This window comes from Oncorhynchus keta, chromosome 7 (assembly GCF_023373465.1).
Source record: "Oncorhynchus keta strain PuntledgeMale-10-30-2019 chromosome 7, Oket_V2, whole genome shotgun sequence".
NCBI classification, from domain to species: domain Eukaryota; kingdom Metazoa; phylum Chordata; class Actinopteri; order Salmoniformes; family Salmonidae; genus Oncorhynchus; species Oncorhynchus keta.
Window position 1 is genome coordinate 6330122 of NC_068427.1, and position 15176 is coordinate 6345297.

Sequence of the window (15176 nt, forward strand, 5' to 3'; positions counted from 1 at the left end):
AATCAAAATAATATTTTCTCCAATCTATTTCCGAGGGAGAAGGCACATGCAGCTATTGTGAGTTGAGCAGTTAACAAAGAAACAGCTCCTCCTATATGCTTCATTTAGAGTTATTTATGTAACTTTAGTTGTGATACAAACGTTGGGCTGTATGTTTACATTTTTATTACATTCTAAGGCTGCATGATGCAACTCTAATGATGATTTGAAAAAAGCATTAAAGGCATGAGCTCTGCTTTTTTTTAACGCAAGCTGCACACACTTGCGTTAAAAAAGTCTCTTATTCACTATTGGACAAGCACTTTATAATATTTTCACCCATCAGACTATTCTTAATTTAATCTGGTCTTTACATATAGCCTATGGGTGGAATTATCTTCTATTTAGAATGGCACACACAAAAAAAGTAATCCATAGCCTGCACTCGAATAGTGAATGGAACTTACATACGGTTGTTTTTAATATGCAAGCATGGGCAGCATATCAAGCATCGCAGGAAAAATATTAGGAAAGCAAATGCTTGTTTCTGTAGAGAAGATAATGAAAAGACATCGTCTTTTAGTTTATCCAAGTTCTCAATTTAATTGAGCGAACAACAGTATAGACTATTTTATTGGCACCAGTGCACACTGCACATTTTCACTATCGTTGTTGGGTCATAAAAGTCTGTTTTTTGACAGTTTCCTCCTGTTTAGATCAAATCAAATCAAATGTATTTATATAGCCCTTCGTACATCAGCTGATATCTCAAAGTGCTGTACAGAAACCCAGCCTAAAACCCCAAACAGCAAGCAATGCAGGTGTAGAAGCTACATGTGTGTGACTGTGAAAAAGGTGCTGTTTCTTGCATTACTGCACATGTGGGCATCATTCACTAGTGATAATATGGTCACCCATCAGACAAAAAAGGTGCGGTTTCTTGCCTTACTGCACATGTGGGCATCATTCACTAGTGATAATATGGTCACCCATCAGACAAAAAAAGGTGCTGTTTCTTGCCCAGCATGTGCAGTAAGACATCATTCAATAATGATAATATGGTCACCCATCAGACAAAAAAAGGTGCTGTTTCTTGCCCCGCATTTGCAGTAATGCATCTTTCTTGATTTAATCTTGTCTTTACATATACTAAATACTATATGTGAAATTAGTTTTGATTTAGAATAGACCATTATCATGCAGCTGTCAGAACAGTGGAGAAAATACATGTCATCTATGCACTTAAATAGCGGATGAAGGATGCTTTTCCAGTGGTTCATTTTAATGCCAGCCAGGTAGGCTAGCAAGAAAATAAGTTATGAAATAAATATAGTAGGCCTAGCCTATAGAAAGCTGAAGGGATCCTTCTATTTAATTTTTTTATTTAACCTTTATTTAAACTATTTTTAGAGGCCATAGCAACTTTATTTTCTCACAGAATTGCATAGCTTATAGAAATGTTGTTCAACATGAGTTCATGGGCTCTCATGAAGTGTTTGATTTGATTTTTGATTGCATTTGCATTGCTATCAGAGTGATTAGAGAGACAACAGATTGCTTAGTACCAGGCCATTAGCGACTGGCAGTTAGCAAGTTTGATAGGCTACTAATGACCATCAGCAGCATCAGAGTGCAGTGTTGGAGAAGCCTAGTTACCGTGACTAAATGGTCACATGGCATTTGACTGCGGTCATGACTTGTGACCGCGGGTGTGGCGGTAATATGTTAGGGCCGATTTCAAGTTTTCATAACAATCGGTAATCAGCCTTTTTGGATGCCGATTCTGGACGATTACATTGCAATCCACAAGGAGACTGAGTGTTAGACTGACCACCTGTTACGCGAGTGCAGTGTCAAAAGGACCGTGTGGCTGCAAGGAGCCAATGTAAGTTGCTAGCTAGCATTAAACTTATCTTATAAAAAACAATCAATCTTCACATAATCTCTAGTTAACTACACATGGTTGATGATATTACTAGGTTAACTAGCTTGTCCTGCGTTGCATATATAATCAATGCGGTGCCTGTTAATTTATCATCGAATCACAGCCTACTTTAACTTCGCCAAACGGGTGATTTTATTAAACAAAAGCACAATCATTTCACAAATGTACCTAACCTCAATGCCTTTCTTAAAATCAATACACAAAAGTATATTGTTTTAAACCTGCATATTTAGTTGAAAGAAATTCATGTTAGCAGGCAATATTAACAAGGGAAATTGTATCACTTCTCTTTCGTTCAGTGCAAGCAGAGTCGGGGTATATGCAGCAGTTTCGGCCACCTGGCTTGTTGCGAACTATGTGAAGACTGTAATTAATTAGCCAGAATGTTACATAATTATGACATAACATTGAAGATTGTAACAGCAATATTTAGACTTAGGGATGCCACCTGTTCGATACAATATGTAATGGTTCCATATTTCACTGAAAGAATAAACATTTTGTTTTCGAAATGATAGTTTCGGGATTTCAAATCAAAGTTTAAATCAAATCAAAGTTTATTTGTCACGTGCGCCGAATACAACAGGTGTAGTAGACCTTACAGTGAAATGCTTACTTACAGGCTCTAACCAATGGTGCGGGAAAAAAAAGTGTAGGTAAGTAAAGAAATAAAACAACAGTAAAAAGACATTTGAAAAAAGAGTAGCAAGGCTATATACAGACACCTGTTAGTCAGGCTTATTGAGGTAGTATGTACATGTAGATATGGTTAAAGTGACTATGCATATATGATGAACAGAGAGTAGCAGAAGCGTAAAAAGAGGGGTTGGCGGGTGGTGGGACACAATGCAGATAGCCCCGGTTAGCCAATGTGCGGGAGCACTGGTTGGTCGGGCCATTTAGGTAGTATGTACATGAATGTATAGTTAAAGTGACTATGCATATAAGATAAACAGAGAGTAGCAGCAGTGTAAAAGAGGGGTTGGGGGGAGCACACAATGCAAATAGTCTGGGTATCTGTTTGATGACTTGTTCATGAGTCTTATGGCTTGGGGTAGAAACTTTTGAAAACCCTTTTTGTCCTAGACTGGATGGCAGACAGGAAGTCCAGGATCCAGTTGCAGAGGGAGGTGTTTAGTCCCAGGACTAGAACTCGGTTTTCCAGGGAGGTGATTTGGGTGCGTAACTGGACACAATCTGAAAATAACAGCGTGTGTCGCCCATATATTTGGCCCCTCAGTAAATTGTGCTATTCTTGCAGTGAGTGTTCTTTTTGAAGGTACACTTTAAAGGGGAAGGGAACAATGGGTTGGGGCTTGCCCCGACTGATCCCTGAGACCTCACTGGCAAGTCTGGGTGGGTAGGGCCTGTTCTTCCTTTTTGCCTGTGTCTGTGTGCCTGTGTGTCTGTCCGTGCTCCTGCACGTGTGTGCAAAAGGCAATTCTAGGTCTTGTGGCATATTTTGTTTAAACTATCCCCAATTCAATGGAATTGCTACCCTCTGCATGCACAGTGCCATCACATGTGTAGTGCACTCTTCCATCACATGTACAGCTGAATCTCAGGATCTTGCACACTAATGAGATGCTATTGAGCCCACACTACTACACTGTCTGAGCCAAGAACTTCATGCTTTCTGTTAAGTTTTGATTACAATACTGGGTGTGGTGAATATATTTTATATATTGAGTCTGCTAACTGAGGTGTGTTAATTCACCTGTTTCCATACATGTTTAATTTTAAAACATTTATCTTACAAAGGAGTTGTTTAATCTTACTGCTTAGCTATGTATATGTACATGGAATTGTATTTTATTTTTTTACTAATTGTTTTCTAATCTTTACAGGAAAATACCACGGGCACTATCTGATGTGTGGAGACATTTCACTGCAGCTAATGTAGGAGGAAAAGCTGTGTACATTTGCAAATACTGTGCCAAATCATATGTGAAGAATGCAACAAAGATGCAGAATCATCTGGCCAAGTGCATAAAGTTCCCTCAGCGCTCACAACAAGCAACCTCTAACAAAAGTCCCTCTACATCTATTCGAGGTAAAAATGATGAATCAGACACCTTATCGACAGCAACAGCTCATGGTCCTCCTGGAATCAGAAGTTTTTTTTTACTCAATGGAGGAACGTAGTCAGAGAAATGCTGATGAATGTCTTGCTCGAGCTGTGTATGAAACTGGTTCACCTCTGATGTTCGCAGGCAATGTGTATTGGAAGAGATTTCTGAATGTTCTTCACCCAGCATACACCCCTCCAACCAGACATGCTTTATCTACTCATTTGCTGGATGCAGAGTTCAAGAGAGTTCAAGTGAAGGTCAAGCAAATCATAGAGAAAGCTGTATAGCAATCATCTCTGATGGGTGGTCGAATGTTCGTGGGCAAGGAATAATTAACTACATCTCCACCCCTCAACCAGTATTCTACAAGAGCACAGACCCCAGGGACAACAGAGACACCGGTCTTTACATTGCAGATGAGCTGAAGGCAGTCATCCATGACCTTGGACCACAGAAGGTATTTGCACTGGTGACAGACAATGCTGCAAACTTGAAGGCTGCTTGGTCTAAAGGAGTCCTACCCTCATGTCACACCCATTGGCTGTGCTGCTCATGCATTGAATCTGTTCCTCAAGGAGATCATGGAACTGAAAACAATGTATACACCCTACAAGAGAGCCAAGAAAATGGTTAGGTATATGAAGTGTGATATAGCAACAATCTACATCACCAAGCAAAGTGAGAAGAATAAGAGCACCACATTGAAGCTTCCCAGCAACACCCGTTGGGGTGGTGTTGTCATCATGTTTGACAGTCTCCTGGAGGGGAAGGAGTCTCTCCAAGAAATGGCCATATCACAGTCTGCCGATATGGACAGCCCCATCAAGAGGATCAGTCTGGGCGGTCTGGCGAAGTACACTTCCAAGCAAGGGCTTTGGGATGGAAATGCATTATATGGCAGTCGTGCCAACATATCTAATCAGCCACCTGGCGGAAGGGACTTTGTGGATCTGAGGCTCTTTCCCGTTGTCTTCATCATCAGCTGCCTCAGAGCGCAACTGATCCTTGTTTGGGAACACACACCAAATCATGCAACAGGCTGACCAATACAAGGGTTGAGAAAGTGGTGTCCATCCGGGCAAATTCAAGTTTTTTTGAGCCTGACAAAGAAGCCATCCTGTGACAGTGAAGATGAGGCCTCAGAATCTGATGTTCGAGAGGTGGACATGGAGGAGGTCCAGGGAGAAGACATGGAAGCCTGAGAGGAAGACAACCAAAGCTTTTTACAGATGTATGTCGAAAATGTTTTTGGGAGATACGATGGATCATTCAATGTTCCCTTTTGATGTTCAGTGAAATCATCCCATGTCAACTAACTAATTTAATTAAAGTTCAATTCGTAATTAAATAGTGTTTTTTTCTTCTATTGGTTTGCAATTCTGTCTACTTATGATAAGGTAAAATGTTTCTGTTTCTGTCTCCATATGATATGGTAAATATGTCCAATGCAAAAAACATCTACATTTAAATGGTATTAATGTTGATTTACATATATTTCTGTTAATTGCCATATATTCCATTAATTCCCACTGAAAGTTTCCACCTCTGAATATTCCCCAAAAGGTTCCAGTCTGTGTGTTTTGACCACAACAATGGCCTGTTTCTCTTGCTCTGTGTTCCTGCAGCAGTGGTTTGAGATCATGGGAAAGGCATGAGGATGTAACATTGTGTGTGTGTGTTCCTCTTTACTCTAGACGCTAGCTTATAGCCCCTGTGGTCTGCCTGGCTGGCTCCAGAACAGTTTATAGCACTCCCCCTTTCTGTTGACTGGGGACCTTTTTATAGGAGAAAACACACTAAGTTACTCACTGACTCAGACTCTGAAACCTGAACTGAACTTTCACTCTGCAGGAATTTAGTGGAGGAGACTGAGAAGGAAAGAGCAACGCAGAGCTTCCTACTGTTGTCTACATCCTAACTTTCTTCTCTAGGTTAACTAAGTCTCTCTCTCCGTCTTTTCATCCCATTTACAGGGAGTAACCAATCATTTTTTGGGGAGCGACAACTTCCGATCTGCGCTGGAGAACTGAGTTTTGTTGTGTGAGTAAGTACTCCTGCTTATCCCAGGTCTCTCCTCCCTCTCTGCCCCTCCCCCAGACCCCTACTACTTCCATGTGAAGTAGGTCTCTCTCCTCCCTCTCTGCCCCTCCCCAGACCTCTACTACTTCCATGTGAAGTAGGTCTCTCCTCCCCTCTCTGCCCCTCCCCAGACCTCTACTACTTCCATGTGAAGTAGGTCTCTCTCCTCCCTCTCTGCCCCTCCCCAGACCTCTACTACTTCCATGTGAAGTAGGTCTCTCCTCCCTCTCTGCCCCTCCCCAGACCTCTACTACTTCCATGTGAAGTAGGTCTCTCCTCCCTCTCTGCCCCTCCCCAGACCTCTACTACTTCCATGTGAAGTAGGTCTCTCCTCCCTCTCTGCCCCTCCCCAGACCTCTACTACTTCCATGTGAATGTTACTAGTAGAACCCCACAAAGATAATTTAGTTCCCTGTCCCGTCTTATTTTTGCTATGATGTCTTGTTACTTAGATTTCCCAGAGCAGAATGTTACTAGTAGAACCCCACAAAGATAATTTAGTTTCCTGTCCCGTCTTGTTTTGCTATGATGTCTTGTACTGTATTTTAAAGGTGGATGGTTTTGCCTGTGAGACAAATGTGATTGGGATGGAGAGGGCTGGGTGCCATCTTGACTTCTTTAATGAAAGGGGTGGGGTGATAGGCTGTGGAGTAATTGGGATTGCTGTAGTGGAAAGCAAAGCAGTGCTGGATTAACCTTGATGAATTTCAGAACACTTAACTCATGTGGAAGGAGATGTTATGAAGTGTGTGTGTGTGTGTGTGTGTGTGTGTGTGTGTGTGTGTGTGTGTGTGTGTGTGTGTGTGTGTGTGTGTGTGTGTGTGTGTGTGTGTGTGTGTGTGTGTGTGTGTGTGTGTGTGTGTGTGTGTGTGTGTGTGTGTGTTTGTGCTTTATTGCTGTGCCCTTACACCATGGTGTTGTTTCAGTGACTCAGATGAGGGCTGTAATTACCACAGGCCGTTGCTAAATCTCCCTGACCGCTTGGGCGGTTCACTCTAAAGCACAGACAGACAGACCCTCATTCTGCTGATCTCAACCTGACTCTCCTTTTTACCACCCTCAGGAGAATGGCAGACACGTAGTCAGGCACTTCTCAATGTTTTCTCAATTTCTATGGAAGTAGTCTTCAGTACTATTAGCCTGGTCCCAGATCTGTTTGTGCTTTATAGTCAACTCCTATGGTAGTTGTCATGTTTTGCATTACAATAACCGCAGGTGTTGGCAAGACAGCACAAACGCATCAGGGACCAGGCTCCAGTGTTAAATATTCCACTGCAAGTTGTCATACTCCAAACCAAAATAACCCATGTATTATGTGAGAACTGCATTGTGTAGTAGGTATGTTTACTGACGGATGAAGCCCTGAACTATCTAACCATTGTTGGCTTAACCTAATCAGCAATGGCACAACAAGGCATCAAAAATGGTGATACTTGATCATATAAATCTTATCAAACTCATTACACCATCACACTTCTATGTTTAAAATCCATTTTCCTAGATGGATGGTTTCTTCGTGTTTCAATTTCTCATTACAATGACCTGATCACAAAGGTCAGTGTTTCACACTCTCCTAGATCATTAGTAAGAGCAAAACCTGACATTCAAGTTGGAACCTCCGTGTCTGCCAGCTTTTCTCTTCTCTCGGCTCCTCTCCTTCTGTTCTTAAATAAAATCAAGTCACACATTTCATACAAAAAAAGTCCTTCCCATATAATTATAAAGTGAGAAAGATAAGATTAAAATAATAATCAGGTTTGGGGTCAATTCCATTTCAATTTAGAAAGTGAATCAAATTCATATTCCTAATGTTCTTCATTGAAAAGCATTGAAGAGAATTATAATTGTAATTTCAGTGTACTTCCTGAATTGACTGGAAGTTAAATGACTCTGACTCTGAACAAGGCATTTCCTCTCCTTTCTTCTGTTCTCCCTCTTTACCCTCCCCACCTTTACCTCTCAGCCCCACCCCCTCTTCTCTCCTCCCTCTCTACCCTCCCCACCTTACCTCTCAGCCCCACCCCCCTCTTCTGTTCTCCCTCTCTACCCTCCCCACCTTACCTCTCAGCCCCACCCCCTCTTCTCTCCTCCCTCTCTACCCTCCCCACCTTTACCTCTCAGCCCCACCCCCCTCTTCTCTCCTCCCTCTCTACCCTCCCCACCTTACCTCTCAGCCCCACCCCCCTCTTCTCTCCTCCCTCTCTACCCTCCCCACCTTTACCTCTCAGCCCCACCCCCTCTTCTCTCCTCCCTCTCTACCCTCCCCACCTTTACCTCTCAGCCCCACCCCCTCTTCTCTTCTCCCTCTCTACCCTCCCCACCTTTACCTCTCAGCCCCACCCCCTCTTCTCTCCTCCCTCTCTACCCTCCCCACCTTTACCTCTCAGCCCCACCCCCCTCTTCTCTCCTCCCTCTCTACCCTCCCCACCTTTACCTCTCAGCCCCACCCCCTCTTCTCTCCTCCCTCACTACCCTCCCCACCTTTACCTCTCAGCCCCACCCCCTCTTCTCTCCTCCCTCTCTACCCTCCCCACCTTACCTCTCAGCCCCACCCCCTCTTCTGTTCTCCCTCTCTACCCTCCCCACCTTACCTCTCAGCCCCACCCCCTCTTCTCTCCTCCCTCTCTACCCTCCCCACTTTACCTCTCAGCCCCACCCCCTCTTCTCTCCTCCCTCTCTACCCTCCCCACCTTTACCTCTCAGCCCTACCCCCCCTCTTCTCTCCTCCCTCTCTACCCTTCCCACCTTTACCTCTCAGCCCCACCCCCTCTTCTCTCCTCCCTCTCTACCCTCCCCACCTTTACCTCTCAGCCCCACCCCCTCTTCTCTCCTCCCTCTCTACCCTCCCCACCTTACCTCTCAGCCCCACCCCCTCTTCTCTCCTCCCTCTCTACCCTCCCCACCTTACCTCTCAGCCCCACCCCCCTCTTCTCTCCTCCCTCTCTACCCTCCCCACCTTACCTCTCAGCCCCACCCCCTCTTCTCTCCTCCCTCTCTACCCTCCCCACCTTACCTCTCAGCCCCACCCCCTTTCTCTCCTCCCTCTCTACCCTCCCCACCTTACCTCTCAGCCCCACCCCCCTCTTCTCTCCTCCCTCTCTACCCTCCCCACCTTACCTCTCAGCCCCACCCCCCTCTTCTCTCCTCCCTCTCTACCCTCCCCACCTTACCTCTCAGCCCCACCCCCCTCTTCTCTCCTCCCTCTCTACCCTCCCCACCTTACCTCTCAGCCCCACCCCCTCTTATCTCCTCCCTCTCTACCCTCCCCACCTTACCTCTCAGCCCCACCCCCTCTTCTGTTCTCCCTCTCTACCCTCCCCACCTTTACCTCTCAGCCCCACCCCCTCTTCTGTTCTCCCTCTCTACCCTCCCCACCTTTACCTCTCAGCCCCACCCCCCTCTTCTGTTCTCCCTCTCTACCCTCCCCACCTTACCTCTCAGCCCCACCCCCCTCTTCTGTTCTCCCTCTCCTCTTCTCCCCTCATGTCCAACCCAAGGAGCTGGATACATGGCGGCAATCTGCAGGAAGGGATGGAATCACTTCCTTCCCACCATTGTCTGCACAGTTGCTGTTCATGTTTTGTCTTCTGTCCAACTATATTATTCCATTTGAATTAAGGCAGCTCTTGATACTCAAATGATTCAGTAGGAGTTTAAAAGAAACTGCCATAGCACATTCGGTGTGGTCCTAACCTATTGCTACTGTAGGAGCGTTGCTCTCTGGCCACACCTGCTTATTATATAAGGGTGAACAGGCTTTAGTTACCAAAAGTTAAGCCTCTGATTACACTGTAATTACCATAGGAGTTTACACTGTTTTCTAGAAGAGAGGGAGAGCGAGAGTGAAAGGTAGCCTGGTCCCAGATACTGTATTGCCATGGCAACGACCATAGAAGTCAGCTACAGGACAAACAGATCTGGGACCAGTCTAAGTGAGAGGTGGGTCTTGTAGTGAAATGGGTTGTTTCAAGAGAGCAGGGCATGTTTGCAGGATTTCTGCATTAGAGACCCGGCCTGTTTCTCAAATGGCATCCCATTTCCTACATAGGGCACTTAGTTTGACCAGAGCCCTATAGGCCAATATATAGGGAATAGGGTGCCATTTAGGATGCAAACTCAGCCTGTTTCCCTTGTAGTGCCGTGGCCATTATGTAAATTGGAGCCAGGGGGCCACAATTTTAAAGGAAATCGTAAACGCATGCAGCACACACAGACAATTGTAACTGTTTGTGTTCCTCAACCCCGGTAATAAGAACCAAGCAAGCAACCGATGACCACTCTCTTACTATTTCTTTCTCTCTCTCTCTCTCGTTCTCTCCATCCAGTCTGATCAACAGGATCAAACCAGGCATCATCAAGAGGGTGAACAGACTCTCCACACCGATTGCTGGACTGGTAAGTGCCATTCACATCCTTCATATTCAAAGCAGAGCTGGGTCAAAGACCTATGTAAAATACTTTCAAGCACTTAATTTAGTTTGAAGCCAATGGAATAGTCCCAGAAGTCGAAACGCCAAGCTAAATCAAGTTCAGCTCAAAAACTTCAAATATTTGTCATATACAGTGCCTTCGGAAAGTATTCAGACCCCTTGACTTTTTCCACATTCTGTTACATTACAGCCTTACACTAATATTGATTGAGTAGATATAGAGTTGAAGTCGGGAGTTTACATACACCATAGCCAAATACATTTAAACTCAGTTTTTCACAATTCCTGACATTTAATCCTAGTAAATATTCCCTGTCTTAGGTCAGTTAGGCTCACCACTTTATTTTAAGAATGTGAAATGTCAGAATAATAGTAGAGAGAAGGATTTATTTAAGCTTTTATTTCTTTCGCTATATTCCCAGTGGGTCAGACGTTTACTTACACTCAATTAGTATTTGTTAGCATTGCCTTTAAATTGTTTAACTTGGGTCAAACGTTTCGGGTAGCCTTTCACAAGCTTCCTACAATAAGTTGGGTGAATTTTGTCCCATTCCTCCTGACAGAGATGGTGTAACTGAGTCAGGTTTGTTGCACTTGCTCGCACACACTTCTTCAGTTCTACCCACAATTGTTCTATAGGATTGAGGTCAGGGCTTTGTGATGGCCACTCCAATACCTTGACTTTGTTGTCCTCCAGCCATTTTGCCACAATGTTGGAAGTATTCTTGGGGTCATTGTCCATTTGGAAGACCCATTTGCGATCAAGCTTTAACTTCCCGACTGATGTCTTGAGATATTGCTTCAATATATCCACATCATTTTATTTATTCGTGATTCCATCTAATTTGTGAAGTGCACCAGTCCAGCATAGCACCCCCACAACATGATGCTGCCACCCCCATGCTTCACGGTTGGGATGGTGTTCTTCAGCTTGCATGCCTCCTCCTTTTTCCTCCAAACATAACGATGGTCAATATGGCCAAACAGCTCTATTTTTGTTTCTCCAAAAAATATGATCTTTCTCCCCATGTGCAGTTGCAAACCGTAGTCTGGATTTTTTTATGGCGGTTTTGGAGCAGTGGCTTCTTCCTTGCTGAGTGGCCTTTTCAGGTTATGTCGATATAGGACTTGTTTTACTGTGGATATAGATACTTTTGTACCTGTTTCCTCCAGCATCTTCACAAGGTCCTTTGCTGTTGTTCTGGGATTGATTTGTACTTTTCACCCCAAAGTAAGTCCATCTCTAGGAGACAGAATGTGTCTCCTTCCTGAGCGGTATGACGGCTGCGTGGTCCCATGGTGTTTATACTTGCGTACTATTGTTTGTACAGATGAACGTGGTACCTTCAGGCATTAGGAAATTGTTCCCAATGATGAACCAGACTTGTGCAAGTCTACAATTTTATTTTGAGGTCTGATTTCTTTGGATTTTCCCATGATATCAAGCAAAGAGGCACTGAGTTTGAAGGTAGGCCTTGAAATACATCCACAGGTACACCTCCAATTGACTCAAATTATGTCAATTAGCCTATCAGAAGCTTCTAAAGCCATGACATTATTTTCTGGGATTTTCCAAGGTGTTTAAAGGCACAGTCAATTTAGTGTATGTAAACTTCTGACCCACTGGAATTGTGATACAGTGAATTATAAGTGTAATAATCTGTCTGTAAACAATTGTTGGAAAAATTACTTGTGTCATGCACAAAGTAGATGTCTTAGCCGACTTGCCAAAACTATAGTTTGTTAACAAGAAATGTGTGGATTGGTTGAAAAACAAGTTTTAATGACTCCAACATAAGTGTTTGTAAACTTCCGACCTCAACTGTGTATATATATATATATATTTTTTGTTTTTTTTTTTGTTATCTACACAAAATACCCCATAATGACAAAGCAAAAAAATGTTTTTTAGAAATGTTTGCAAATGTATATAAAAAAAATTAAATATAACATTTACATAAGTATTCAGACCCTTTAATCAGTGCTTTGTTGAAGCACCTTTGGCAGCGATTACAGCCTTGAGTCTTCTTGGGTATGACGCTACAAGCTTGGCACAACTGTATTTGAATAGTTTCTCCCATTTTTCTCTGCAGATCCTCTCAAGCTCTGTCAATTTGCATGGGGAGCTATTTTCATGGCCCTCAAGAGATGTTTGATCCGGTTCAAATCCGGGCTGTGGCTGGGCCACTCAAGGACATTCAAAGACTTGTCCCGAAGCCACTCCCGTGTTGTCTTGGCTGTGTTCTTATGGTCGATCTCCTGTTTGAAGGTGAACCTTTGACCCAGTTTGAGGTCTTGAGCACTCTGGAGCAGGTTTTCATCTCTGTACTTTGCTCCGTTTATTTTTCCCTCGATCCTGACTAGTCTCCCAGTCCCTGCCGCTGAAAAACATCCCCACAGCATGATGCTGCCATCACCATGATTCATCGTAGGGATGGTGCCAGATTTCCTGCAGACGTGACGCTTGGCATTCAGGCCAAAGAGTTCAATCCTGGTTTCAACAGACCAGAGAATCTTGTTTCTCATGGTCTGAGAGTCGTTTAGGTGCCTTTTGGCAAACTCCAAGCGGGCTCTCATGTGCCTTTTACTGAGGAGTTGCTTCCATCTGGCCACTCTACCATATAGGTTTATCGAGTGCTGCAGAGATGGTTGTCCTTCTGGAAGGTTCTCTCATTTCCACAGATGAACTCTGGAGCTCTATGAGTGACAACCTCCCTGACCAAGGCCCTTCTCCCCCGATTGTTCTGGCCGAGTGGCCAGCTCTAGGAAGAGTCTTGGTGGTTCCAAATTTCTTCCATTTAAGAATGATGGCGGCCACTGTGTTCTTAGGAACCATCAATGCTGCAGAAATGATTTGGTACCCTTCCCAAGATCTGTGCCTCGGCACAATCCTGTCCCGGAGGCCTACGGACAATTCCTTCGACCTCATGGTTTGGTTTTTGCTCTGACATGCACTGTCAACTGTGGGGACTTATATAGACAGGTGTGTGCCTTTCCAAATCATGTCCAATCAATTGAATTTACCACAGGTGGACTCCAATCAAGTTGAAGAAACATCTCAATGATGATCAATGGAAACAGGATGCACCTAAGCACAATTTCAAATCTCATAGCAAAGGGTCTGAATACTTATGTAAATAAGGTATTTCTGTTTTCACTTTGTCATTATGGCTATTGTGTGTAGATTGATGAGGAAAAAACAACTATTTAATCCATTTTAGAATAAGGCTGTAACGTAACAATGTGGAAAGAGTCAAGGGTTCCGAATACCGTGACCTTTGAAATGCTTATTTGAATAACACAACACATTTTAGAATGTAGTCTTTATGTAGCCTATGGCGCATTGAGCTACTGGTGCTGAAGATGTCAAGTGACTGATATTGTTTACCGTTGCTCACTGTTAATGTAGCCTACAGTTCCGAGGACAATACAAAGTGGTTGTTTTCTTATGAAGCTCATTTTCTCTCTCATGGGCTATGGATTTTGAGTTGCGTTTCTCATTAAAAGGCATTTTTATTATCATAGCGCATTTAGCCCTTCGGTCAGCCCGAACCGTTTGTATAGTATGCTTCATTTATTGTGTTATAAGAATATCTTGTGTGTTTTTGTTCTTCCTTGTTGTTTTCTTTCATTTTATTGTTACTAATTACTGCTTTGTTGGGGTTAGAGAGCTTGCAAGAGGCATTTCACTATACTTGTGCATATGACATTAAAACTTGAAACTTTACAATGCTATGCTATTTACCCCACTAGTGATTAGCCTACAAGTGAGCATCAACGGAAGATTCACAGGACCTGACACAGATCAATGCAAAACATTTAAAAAAAAACTTTTTGGGGAACAGAATCAATTCTATAATGCTGAACATTATTCTTTCACTGTTGCTGTTAACCTAGGCTGATGTTAGCCAACAGCTACCGGAATAGCCCCCTGAAACTGCTCATTGTCTGCTGTTGTGGCATTTTGCATCATTATGATTGGTCAAGAGTAGAGACATAAAAAATATATATATCTTTTGACTATCTACATTATTCAAATAGTGAAATAATTTAGAATGGCCATCCCTAGGTTACTGTACTTTACATTCAAAAACATTCCGTCACATCAAGTATCAGCATTTGACAGTTCATTCTAGTTCAACAGCAATCTCTCTCCCAATGCATCGGGGCTACAGTATGTCTGTGGAGAACGCTTTGGTAAGATCTGAGGAGTTAAGAAGTATTGGAGTCGTGTTGACAGCTGACATGCTCGGAGGTATACTGTCGGTGTCGGGAAGATCTACCTGTCTGCTCCACTAAATTGTCTCCCTACATATTCATCCACGCTAATATGTGTAGTGAAATGGGAGCAGCCTGAAAGACCAGTGGACACATTGGAGCACTCCTTACATTGTGGGATGCCAGCTGTGCTAAAGGCATTGTTCAATCAAAACCGCAACCTGGAAAGGGTGATTGTTGTACCTGTAGTGTGAGAGTACGGGGATTGTTTTTCATCAATGAGTGGAGATTAAACTTAACTAACATTGTCAAACATGTTCATTTTCAGCATGGATGGTTTTTTTCCTTCATTCTAGCAGTTCTGGACATTTTTTTAAATGTTTTAAATAGTGTGAAAAGAGTACAACAAAAACCAGGCAGACATTTCCTAATGGTGGGAAGGAACCTGAATCT

At 43.4% G+C, this 15176-nt stretch overlaps 1 protein-coding gene across 2 annotated transcripts in view; it reads left to right on the top strand.

Annotated features, from left to right (window-relative positions):
* lmo7a (LIM domain 7a) overlaps positions 1-15176 on the top strand; it is a 128511-nt gene that overhangs the window by 17505 nt on the left and 95830 nt on the right. The window contains exons 2-3 of one of the 2 annotated variants that reach the window (XM_052521874.1): positions 5970-6040; positions 10401-10470. The gene's annotated coding sequence lies outside the window, so the exon portion shown is untranslated. The remainder of the gene's footprint in view (positions 1-5969; positions 6041-10400; positions 10471-15176) is intronic. The other variant, XM_052521875.1, reaches the window with a different exon arrangement.